The sequence below is a fragment of the Rhinopithecus bieti genome, unplaced genomic scaffold, assembly GCF_001698545.2.
Source record: "Rhinopithecus bieti isolate Rb0 unplaced genomic scaffold, ASM169854v2 scaffold_6776, whole genome shotgun sequence".
In the NCBI taxonomy this organism is placed as follows: Eukaryota; Metazoa; Chordata; class Mammalia; order Primates; family Cercopithecidae; genus Rhinopithecus; species Rhinopithecus bieti.
In genome coordinates this window covers 2,071,327-2,079,949 of record NW_016805299.1, presented here as the reverse complement: position 1 = coordinate 2,079,949, position 8,623 = coordinate 2,071,327, and the positions used below count along the sequence as shown (strand labels likewise).

At 50.9% G+C, this 8,623-nt stretch overlaps 1 pseudogene; it reads right to left on the bottom strand.

Moving 5' to 3' along the window:
- Positions 1 to 4,843: 4,843 nt before the first annotated feature.
- LOC108529619 (60S ribosomal protein L11 pseudogene) overlaps positions 4,844 to 8,623 on the bottom strand; it is a 28,980-nt pseudogene continuing 25,200 nt past the window's right edge.

Here is an 8,623-nt window from a genome sequence, read left to right as displayed (position 1 = left end):
TTTTCTTTTTTTTTTTTTTTGTTTGAGATGGAGTCTTGCTCACTCTGTTGCCCAGGCTAGAATACAGTGGCATGATCTTGACTCACTGCAACCTCCACCTCCTGGGTTCAAGTGATTATTCCTGCCTCAGCCTCCCAAGTAGCAGGGATTACAGGCGTGCACTACCACGCCCGGCTAATTTTGTACTTTTAGTAGAGACAGGGTTTCACCATGTTGGCCAGGCTGGTTTCAAACTCCTGACCTCAAGCAATCTGCCTGCCTCAGCCTCCCAAAGTGCTGGGATTACAGGCGTGAGCCACCATGTCTGGCCGTATTCTCAGTTTTACAGATGAGCAGAGTGAACATCAGAGAGGTGAAGTCACTCCTCCAGGGTCACATAGCTGGGGGGCAACAGAGCTAGGATTTGAAACCCAGTCTGCCTGCCTGCATAGCGCATGGAAGTAACTACTGCATGACATTCTTTATCGGGACAATTTTTTTAGACGGAGTCTCACACTGTTGCCCAGGCTAGAGTGCAGTGAGGCGATCCCTGCTCACTGCAGCCTCCGCCTCCCGTGTTCAAGCAACTCTTCTGCCTCCGCCTCTCGAGTAGCTGGGATTACAAGCCCCTGCCACCACACCCGGCTAATATGTTTATATTTTTAGTACAGATGGTGTTTCACCATGTTGGCCAGGCTGGTCTCGAACTCCTGACCTCGTGATCTGCCCACCTCAGCCTCCCAAAGTGTTGGGATTACAGGCGTGAGCCACTGCACCTGGCCAGGATATTTTTTTTTTTTTTGAGTCAGAATCTCACTCTGCTACCCAGACTGGAGTGCAGTGGTGCGATCATGGCTCACAGCAGCCTTTACTTCCCTGGGCTCAGATGATCCTCCCACCTCAGCCTCCCAAGTAGCTGGGACTACAGGCATGTACCACCACGCCTGGCTAATATATATATTTTTAATATATTTTGTGTAGAGATGGGGTTTTTCCATGCTTCCCAGGCTGATTTCAAACTTCTGAGCTTGGGTGATCTGCCTTCTCAGCCTCCCAAATGCTGGAATTGCAGGTGTGAGCCACTGCGCCTGGCCTGGGACACTCTACTGGGGAGACAGACATGTCGTTCACTTGTTACTGCCCAGGCATTGGGCACTTGGAGGAGGGCTCCACTCCCTCAGCCTGGACATTTATGACTTCAGTCCCCAGTGGTCCCTCCCTGACCTCTGCTCCAGGCCTCCCAAGTGGCCAGGGCCTTCTTGGGAGAAGAGAGGCTCGGGGAAGCCCACAGCCCTGCCTCACTCATGTACCAGTCTCATGAGATGTGAGGTCCCCAGCCTGCATTACACAATTCCCACCTCCCTTCCACTGGGTTTCCCTGAGTACCTACTGTGCCAGGCCTGCACTAGGCTCTGAGAACACAGGAGGACTTTGTCCCTGCCCTGATATTGCTCACTAGGTGGTGAGAGAGACAGGTTGTTAAAAAGGTGGGCTGGGAGCAGTGGCTCATGCCTGTAATCCCGGCACTTTGTGAGGCAGAAGTGGGTGGATCACCTGAGGTCAGGAGTTCAAGATCAGTCCAACCAACATGGTGAAACCCTGTCTCTACTAAATACAAAAAATCAGTCAGGCATGGTGGTGGGTGCCTGTAATCCCAGCTACTCAAGAGGCTGAGGCAGGAGAATCGCTGGAACCCAGGAGACAAGGTTGCAGTAAGCTGAGATCGCGCCACTGCACTCCAGCCTGGGCAACAAGAATGAAACTCTATCTCAAAAAAAAGAAATAAAATAAAAATAAAAGGCAAGAGCAGCTACTGCTCTGGTAAGAACAGGGGTAAACGGGTGCCTGGAGGAGGCGCTTAACTCAGCCCGGGTGGTCAGGGAAGGCTTCCTGGAGCTGGTGGTGTCTGAGCTGAGGCCTGAAAGGAAAAGAGCCAGGGGAAGAGAGAGGAGATAGGAAAGAGTGTTGTAGTAAGAGGGAACTGCTTCTGCTAAGGAAGGGACGTGCTGAGTTCCAGGAAGTATGAGTTGTAGGGGATAGAGGTGTGGGTGAGGGGGACTGGGATTGTGGAGATGGGGAGAGACAGGTCCCTCAGGGCCTTGCTGGTCACACTGAAGCCTTGGATACTGAGTGGAGGGCTGAGAGAATGAGATCAGGAGCTGGAAGGTTCCCTTTGGCTGCAGGGAAGGATAGATCTCAGGTGGCTGGACTGGAGGTAGGGATGCTGGGGAGAAAGCTGCTGCCTGGAGGGAGAAGAGAGACTTGGATGAGGGTGGTGGGCATAGAGAGAAACAGAGAAACAGGCTTTGTAAAATGTTTACAGGTAGAACTGGTTACCTCTTGCTGCATAATAAATCACCCCAAAACTGTGTGGCTTAAAACAACAACACTTATTTCTCACGATTCTGTGGGGTGAGAGGGCAGTTCTGCATCACGTGGGGCTGCTGGGATGGCTGGAAGATCTCAAGTGGCCTCACCCACGTGGCTGGCAGTCGTTGTTGGCTGCCGGCTGGGTGCTCAGTTAGGGCTGTTGGTTGGGGGGAGCCTCAGCTTAGTGCATTCACAATGTTGAGCAACCACCACCTCTTCCTAGTTTCACACTTTCCTATCACTCCATACCCATATGGCAATCTCCCCCCATCTTCCCTCCCCCTAGCCGCTGACAACCATGAATCTGCTTTCTGTCTCTATGGGTTTACCTATTCCGGACATTTCAGACACATGGAATCATACAATATGTGCCCTTTGGTGTCTGGTTTCTTTCACTTAGCATGATGTTGTCAGGGTTCACCCATGTTGCAGCAGGCGCCAGCACTTCATTCCTTTTTATGGCTGAATAATATTCCATTGTATGGCTAGACCACGATTTGTTTATCCATTCATCTGATGATGAACATTTGGCTTATTTCCACCTTTCAGCTCTTGGGAATAATGCTGCTGTGAGCATTGGTGAACAAGGATCTGTTTGAGTCCCTGCTTTCAGTTCTTTAGGAATGGAATTTCTGTGTCATATGGTAACTCTATGTTTAACTTTTTGAGGAACTGCCAAACTGTTTCCCACAGCAGCTGCACCATTTTCCACTCCCAGCCGCAATGGATGAGTGCAATGGACTGAATGTTCATGTCCTCCCCAAATTCATATGTTGAGATCCTCACCCATGAAGTGATGGCATTAGGAGGTGGGGCCTTCGGGAAGCAAACAGGCCATGCCAGTGGAGCCATCATCAGTGGGATGAGTATGCTTAGAAAAGGGACCCCAGGCCTGGTTCAAGCCTGTAATCCCAGCCCTTGGGAGGCCGCGACGGGCCCGGATCACAAGGTTTAGAGATCGAGACCATCCTGGCGAAACACAGGTTGAAACCCCCGTCCTCCTACTAAAAAATATACAAAAAACTAGCTTGGGCCGAGGTTGGCGGGCCGCTTTGTAGGTCCAGCTACTGCGGAGATGAGGCAAGGAGAATGGCCGGGAACCCGGGAAGGGGAAGCTTTGCAAGTGAGCTGACGATCCGGGGCCCACTGCACTCCAGCCTGGGTGAAGAAAGCAAGAACCTCGCCTCAAAAAAAAAAAAAAGAAAAGAAAAGGGACCCCAGAGAGGCCGGGTGCGGTGGCTCACGCCTGTAATCCCAGCACTTTGGGAGGCTAAGACGGGCGGATCACAAGGTCAGGAGATCAAGACCATCCTGGCTAACACAGTGAAACTCCATCTCTACTAAAAATACAAAAAATTAGCTGGGCGTGGTGGCGGACACCTGTAGTCCCAGCTACTCTGAGGCAGGAGAATGGCGTGAAACTGGGAGGCGGAGCTTGCAGTGAGCCGAGATCGCGCCACTGTACTCCAGCCTGGGCGACAGAGTGAGACTCCATCTCAAAAAAAAAAAAAGAAAGAAAGAAAAGAAAAGGGACCCCAGAGAACATTCTTGCCTTCTCTCCACCATGTGAGGGGACGATGAGAAGTCAACAGTATTCAACCCAGAAGAAGGCCCTCACCAGAACCCGGCCATGCTGGCCACCGTGATCTCACACTTCCAGGGTCCAAAACTATGAGAAATACATTTCTGGGGTTTATTGTTGTTGTTGTTGTTTCTTTTTGAAACAGGGTCTCACTCTGTCACCCAGGCTGGAGTGCAGTGGCGTACTCTCGGCTCACTGCAACCTCCGTCTCCCGGGTTCAAGCCATTCTCCTGTCTCAGTCTTCTGAGGACCTGGGATTATAGGTGCCTGCCACCACGCCTGGCTAATTTTTGTATTTTTAGTAGAGATGGCCAGGCTGATATCAAACTTCTGACCTCAAGTGATCCACCTTCCTTGGCCTCCCAAAGTGCTGGGATTACAGGCATGAGCCCCCGTGCCCGGCTGAATTTCTTTTGTTTATGAGCCATCCAGTCTATAGTACTTTGTTATAGCAGCCTGGATGGACAAACACAACAAAAGTGTCTATTTTTCCACATCCTCACCCACACTTGTTATTTCTTTTTTGGTTTGTTTGTTTGAGATGGAGTCTCGCTCTGTTGCCTAGGCTGGAGTGCAGTGGTACGATCTTGGTTCACTACAACCTCTGCCTCCCTGGTTCAAGTGATTCTCCAGCCTCAGCCTCCCCAGTAGCTGGGACTACAGGCATGCGCCACCATGCCCAGCTAATTTTTGTATTTTTAGTAGAGATGGGGTTTCACCATGTTGGCCAAGCTGGTCTCGATCTCCCAACCTCACGTGATCAGCCTGCCTTGGCCTCCCAAAGTGCTGGGATTATAGGCACGAGCCACCGCACCTGGCCAGCAGTTGTTATTTCTCTCCCCACGTCTTATTTTATTTTATTTTACATTTCCCTGAAAACTTTTTATTGGCTTTTTGGATAGAAATGGGAATTTATTTGCTAGGAAGCATGATCCCATCACACTTCTGCTGGAATCAGCGCATGGCCTCCTCTTTGCTGGTTCTCTGTTTGGCCATAGTGCAGCCTGTCCTGCGCTTCTTGTCTGTGATGCTGAAACCTGGCCTACTCAGCACCACATAGAAGTCCAGGCCGTAGAGACCCATGCTTGGGTCATATTTGATACCCAGATTGATGTGTTGCTGGATCCCAAAATCAAACTTTCCAGTATCTGAGAAGTTATTTTTTTCTCAACTCATACTCCTGTACCTCTAGACCCTTCTCCAGGATTTCTTCTGCTTTGGCCTCTTGAACTATGCAGCAGACAGCAGTCTTCATTTTTCCGGATGCCAAACGATATGACAGTGTATCTGGCTTTGGAAAGCACAGGGTCTGGGCTGCAAGCCGCTCCAATGCTTTGGCTACAGGGTGTCACTCTGTCTCACTCTCCCAGGCTGGAGTACAGTGGCGCCATCTCGGCTTACTGCAACCTCCGCCTCCCAGGCTGAAGCCATCCTCTCTCAGCCTCCCAAGTAGCTGGGATTAGAGGCACAAGCTGCTTCACCCAGTTTAAGCTCTACCTCTTTTTTTTTTTTTTTTTTTTTTTGTAGATATGAGGTCTTACTATGTCTCCCAGGCTAGAACTCCTGGCCTCAAATAATACTCCTGCTTCAGCCTCCCAAAGTGCTGGGATTACAGGTGTGAACTGCTGCACCTGGCCAATCTCTCCTTCTTTTTTTTGTTTTTGAGACAGAGTCTCTGTCGCCCAGGCTGGAGTACAGTGGTACAATCTCGACTCACTGCAAGCTCCGCCTCCCGGTTCAAGTGACTCTTTTGCCTCAGTCCCCCAAGTAGCTGGGACCACTGGCGTGTGCCACCACTCCTGGGTAGTTTTTGTACTTCCAGTAGAGACGGGGTTCCACCATGTTGGCCAGGCTGGTCTCAAATTCCTAACCTCAGGTGATCTGCCTGTCTCAGCCTCCCAAAGTGCTGAGATTACAGGCGTGAGCCACTGTGCCCAGCCTCAAGCTCTACCTCTTGATGGGAGGTCAGCATGCCCTTACAGGGTGATGGGGGGAATGGTTGGGGGCCGTCTTTGGAGAGAGTCTACTACAGGAAGTCTTGGTAATAAGTTGACTGTAAGGGGTTGGAGAGAACAAGAGCAGAAAAAGGCAGGCAGGGTGTCATCCACATTTCTGGGTTGAGCCACTGGGCAGTCAGAGAAGCCTGGGGAGGAGCAAGAATGAGGTGAAGGAAATCATTCAGTCATGGACATATTGAGTTTGAGCTCCCTTAGGCATCCAGGCCCCAGGACCCCTGGGAATCAAATAAATGATAAACAAAACATGGAAGGGTACTTACAAGGGCTTATTGAACAAATACATTCAATAAATATTTATGGAACACTTTATGCTAATACTACCTAACATTTATGTGGTGCTAGCCATGGGTCAGGCACTTTGCATTTAAAAAAAATTGAGTTATAACATACATACAGTAAAATGCATAGATCTATGGTGGTGGTGGTATTATTTTTGAGATCAAATCTCAAGAGTGAGATTCTAACAGAGTTGCCCAGGCTGGAGGGCAGTGGCATGATCCTGGCTTACTGCAACCTCCACCTCCCAGGCTCAAGTGATTCTGCTGCCTCAGCCTCCCGAGTAGCTGGGATTACAGGCGCATGCCACCACACCTGGCTAATTTTTGTATTTTATTAGAGATGGGGTTTTGCCATGTTGGCTAGGCTGGTCTGGAACTCCTGAGCTCAAGTCATCCGCCTGCCTTGGCCTCCCCAAGTGCTGGGATTATAGGCATGAGCCACCGTGCCCGGCCTACAGTGTACATCATTGAATTTTTTTTTTTTTTTTTTTTGAGACGGAGTCTTGCTCTGCCGCCCAGGCTGGAGTGCAGTGGCCAGCTCTCAGCTCACTGCAAGCTCCGCCTCCCGGGTTCACGCCATTCTCCTGTCTCAGCCTCCCCAGTAGCTGGGACTACAGGCGCCCGCCTCGTCGCCCGGCTAGTTTTTTGTATTTTTTAGTAGAGACGGGGTTTCACCATATTAGCCAGGATGGTCTCGATCTCCTGACCTCGTGATCCGCCCGTCTCGGCCTCCCAAAGTGCTGGGATTACAGGCTTGAGCCACCGCGCCCGGCCTACATCATTGAATTTTATATATCACCTCCCAGGTAAAGATACAGGACATTTCCAGCCCCAGGAAGCCCCCTCTCAGCCATGTTATATTTAATTTTCACAGTGATCCTATGAGGTAGGGAGCGTGATTATTCTCATTTTTCAGATGATGAAACTGAGACTTAGGTGAAGCCATTTTCCCAAAACCACATGGGGGTAGAGTCTGGACTCTAATTTAGGTCTATATGACTAGGAACGTGGACCCCTTTCCAGCCCCCCCGAGATTTCTCCCTAAGGCCAGACTCTTGACTCTCAGACCGTCTGAGAGCAAGCTGGGGAACACTCCATTCCCTCACTGGGCTGGGACTGGACTCAGGCCTTGGCGGGGCACCCTGAGGGCAGGAGCTAGGTGGTCCAGCCTCCACTGGAGAATGGGAGAGCCTCATTTGTGGCTCTATGGGAGGTACAGGGCCAGGGAGGATGTGGATTTAGGTTGAAGAGGGAAGAATGAGATGAGCCTTTCCATGTCCCCATCAGTCAGGGAGGGGCCACCTGTGGGTGGTGCTGGCTGAGGATACACAGCAGGTTCCAGCTGCACTCATTTCCCAGCAATGGGACCCAGGGAAGGTCAGCTTTGCCTGCGCCTCATCGGCCTGATAGGGGAGAGGAGGGGAGCCACGCCTGTCAGTACGACTTTAGGCCCTGCTTCCCAAGCGTCCCTCAGACCTGCCGGGAGGATCCTGGGAATGTCCCCTGGGCCTCCTTGAGGAGGACAGACGAGGCTCCTCCCCAACCCCACGTCTGCCCTGCGCACCGCTCTGACCTCTGCTATCCTCTCCTCAAGCTAAAACTGACCTCCTTGCTCTTCTCCTAACCTGTGAAGCCCCTACTCGCCTCAGGGCCTTTGCACTCAATCTGGAACCTTCTGCCTCCTGGATTTTGCATGGTGGATGTCTTCTCATTCGTCCTGGCTCAAATGTCACCTCTTTAGAGGGCTCTTCCCTGGACAAGTTGCCCTATTTAGTGCTCTCCTCACCAGCCGGCACAATGGTGCCAGATGGCCTGGATTTGAATCACAGCTCCACCTGCTCCAATGCTGTGTGGCATTGGGCAGGTTACTTAACTCCTCTGTTAAGCCACAATTTCCTCAGCTGTAAAGTGGGGGTGGTGATTACAGCCTCATCGGGTGGTAGCAAGGATCAAATTATTTAACATCTGTTGGGAATGCCTGACCCATAGCAGATGCTTTATACATGTTAGCTTTTATTCACATAAATGCTTATTCCATGCTGAAATGATCCTCGGTATTGATTTGTTTACTTGGTTTTTCCATCTCCCCCAATTAAAATGAGCCCCATGAGACTGAGTGGGGTGACTCACGCCAGTAATCCCAGCACTTTGGGAGGCCAAGGCGGGTGGATCACTTGAGGCCAGAAGTTTGAGACCTGCCTGGTCAACATGGCGAAACCCTGTCTCTACTAAAAATAGAAAAATTATCCAGGGGTGGTGACAGGCGCCTGAATCACAGCTATTCAGGAGGCTGAGGCAGGAGAATCACTTGAACCCAGGAGGTGGAGGCTGCAGTGAGCCGAGATCGCACCATAGAACTCCAGCCTGGGTGACAGAGCGAGATCCCATCTCAAAAA